Source organism: Amblyomma mixtum, chromosome 5 (assembly GCF_055824585.1).
Source record: "Amblyomma mixtum isolate Tamu chromosome 5, ASM5582458v1, whole genome shotgun sequence".
NCBI classification, from domain to species: Eukaryota; Metazoa; Arthropoda; class Arachnida; order Ixodida; family Ixodidae; genus Amblyomma; species Amblyomma mixtum.
The window spans coordinates 34,036,558-34,040,102 of record NC_143016.1 but is presented as its reverse complement, the minus strand read 5'-3'; positions in this window follow the sequence as shown (position 1 = coordinate 34,040,102).

Here is a 3,545-nt window from a genome sequence, read left to right as displayed (position 1 = left end):
TCACGCCACCAACTTCCGGCAGCTGAAATCGAAACCGTAACCGTACCATGTTGTGAGCGCTGCTGAAGTACAGTGCTAAAACCACATACGCTAATTATTCCTTAGCAGCCATCTTATACAGAAGTATACTCTACTAATAAAATTGCCAAATATATCAGTGTTTGCTAGGGACAGTCTTTGTTTAATTCGTTACCTATGTAATTTGGTGAAAAATTCGTCGTAATGCTTAGAAGACACGTGTGTCTGACTCATTTCCGTTACTGATTCAGTCATTCATAAACACGGTTCGCCTTCGGTCTTTCGCACTTTCTGTCACAAGCAAAGACATAGCACGCACGCCGCACACGGCCTTCACCTACTTCCGTTCGCGCGGTGGCTCAGTGGTTACGGCACTCGGCTGCTGACCCGAAAGACGCTGGTTCGATCCCGGCCGCGGCGGCCGAATTTCGATGAAGGCGAAATTCTAGAGGCCCGTGTGCTGTGCGATGTCAGCGCACGTTGAAGAACTCCAGGTGGTCGAAATTTCCGCAGCCCTTCACTACGGCGTCCCTCATGGCCCGAGTTGCTTTGGGACGTTAAACCCCAATAAACCAAATGTAAAAAACTTAAGTTAAATGAGACATAGGTGCACTGGCATGTTTGCCCTTGTTTAGCTTGGTTTTTCTGTTTTGCCTAGTGTAGCTCTGCTTGCCTTTATTTTACTTTTACTTGTGTGAACCTGGTGATGTCACCACAACCTGCCCACCATGGCAGGTGAAGGTAAACTAATGATTGGTCATGAGAGGTTGCTTGGGAACAGCAGCCTGGGTCTCTAACGAGCAGTACTGGTCGCTTCACCAGTACACATAACAGTTTTTTCACGAGTTATCTGTCTAGTGGTAGCGCACTAAATAAATAAATAAAAAAAGACCAACAGCTAGCATATAAAGTAACGAACAGCAAGAAATATGCTCAAGTGGCATTTTGATAAGAGCACAGGACAACGGCAGAATCCTGGAACAGAGGCAAAGTGACATACTCATTGAAGCATTAGTGTTATTACGCAGCTGTGCTTACTGCGCAAACTTTCTTTCATTGAAAAGAATCAGAAAGAATGCTAATCAATTTAGTTCACCTAAATTCTCAGCTCAATGCAAAACTTTTTCCTTCATTTAAATAAAGTTCTCCTGTCTGTCTGCAAGTGCAGAGACCATTAATTCAATCTTCACAGATGGGCACCCGATCTGAACACCTGGCAAAACTGGCAATGCCTGATACCTGCAATTGCTGAGGTCCAATGAGCTGCAACTTCTATCCGTGCATGAAAAATGCTGCACACAAGGGTGATGCTAATCTTATGTTGTTGCAGTTTTCAACATGCTTTAATTATAGAGTAAAAACTATTTGGGCATGGTACTAGCATCATTTCAGAAATGGCACTTCTTGGCATATCTTATGACGCTCTGCAATATTCTATCCAAAAGTTCTAGGACATCTTCATTTTTAACCAAATGGCGATTAATTTAAGGCTATGATAATTACAAAAATATTACCGAGGATGAAATCACTGTGGAAAAATATGCAATAGTTTCACAGTAGCATAATTTCTAGACACTAAACTCAAGTTGCACAACATTCCTTGTATTGTTGACTACTTAGCAAAGGGTAGGCAAAAGTCCAACAATATACAGCTTTTGTCAGAAACACACAGACCGCTAGTTTTGCTCCTGAGCTGTGCAGTGTTGCTCAATTTGAAATGACAGCATCTGGATCCCTCAAGGGAGGGAGGAAGCCTTGCCCTCACCTCACCGGAGTTTAGGATTTCCAGGGATTCTAGGCAGCTTCGCTACATGGCATAGAAGCAAACCCCACAAGGCGTATATTTTCGCCAAAAGCTATACATGGTCAACAACTCAACATATAGTTTTCCAGTTGCAGCCGAATTAGTTGGGCTTCTCACAATCATCTTCCCACTTTTCTGGCGCAATAAGTAATTCTTAGCGGGAAAAGCAGGTGAATGAGGGAGCTTTGCACCGTGCGCAATGGTGACCAAATTCATTATATAAATCGTGCTTTCATGAATCTGCACCACAACTTATTGGCAAGTTTTTGACTGCTTTCATGGTTTTTGTGCTTTAAAATATATATTACTGATGAATCGCTGGTGGTGCAATGAGCACCTTTGTTCAAAGAAATACATTTCAAGCTGCCAATCCTTTCTTTTCTCATGCTCAGTGTTGCCATCTTTGAGAAAAAAATTTCCGAGGTGCAGCCGATAAACTTGCCCGTTGGAAAGTGCCCATTCCTAATGGGGACAAGTGTGGGGTTAATTGCTATGGGCATTTGATTACATTGCTGCCATCCTCACTTGTGAAGCTTCGTCTCCTGGCAAAATTTGCATACCTGACATCCTCAAAAGGTAACCGATCAATCTGAACCCATATCACATGGTGTTATTGGTACTTTAAATACAGTCTAGCCCGGTTATAACGAAGTCGGCGGGAATCGGAAATCACTTCGCTATATCCGCTATTTCGTAATATGCGGACTACGAAAAAAAAATGCGAACATCAGCATACCGATTTATTGCCGCTGAAAGAAGTCGTCCAGCGTCCCCTGAACATGTTTCGCGAGTGCGGACTTCAGGATTGCGGCTTCCATACCATCCAACTGCGAACCAAAGATCTGGTCGAACTCTGGACTCCCGACGTACATCCGTAGCGTGTCAACAGCTGCGATGGCCGCTGCGGAGGTGACCGGCTTAGGGGCACAACTAGCATCGTCGCATTCGCTGTCGGAGGCGCTCTTCGGCAAGGTCTCTTCCATGACACTCCCGGCAACTTCTTCAGTTGTCAAGTCCTCGGTGGCAACAAGGTCTTCGTCGGCGAAAACGAAGTCCATGTGGCTTAGACCCGCAGGCACAAGTTCAAGTCGCTAGCAGAATCCCAAAGCTGCTCCAAGCAGGCCGTCGCGGTGGCAGCATCAGCGGTTGCAGCGACGTCAATCGCGGTAGCTTCGTCCCCAGCAGGCACCGCCTCCGCGCTGCTGCTTCGGGAGCTGCTCTACGCCGTGACGCCGTTCAAGGACGGCGCAACAAGAGACCGGCGTGCCATGCGATGCAGTGAAGCAACCTTTCGCTCCGCAGGAGCGCAGACGACGCCACGAAAGGACGCCGTCAGCCGAATTTTGCTCTTATTTTCGCGGAAAAAATCGCCTCAAGGACGCAAAAATGTGGTGATTGGCAGATTATTTTTCGGTTGGTATTAAATCTCTTCGTTATATCCGCTGACGCGCTCTTATTTACTTCGTTAAAACCGGGCCCAAAATGTATTGAAAATGCAAAAATGGGAATGGGAAATTGAAATCCCTTCGTTATAACCGCTATTTCGCTATAAGTGGCTTCGTTATAAACGGGATAGACTGTACGGCTTGAATTGCAGCAGTAGATACCTCATGTCAGATATGCCCTCACCAAAATGCATAGCCTTGTGAAGCAAAGTTGTGAAGAGATTGGCCTGCTGAGAAAGCACTGCATTTCTTAAGAATTAAACACGACTAGTGCAAAG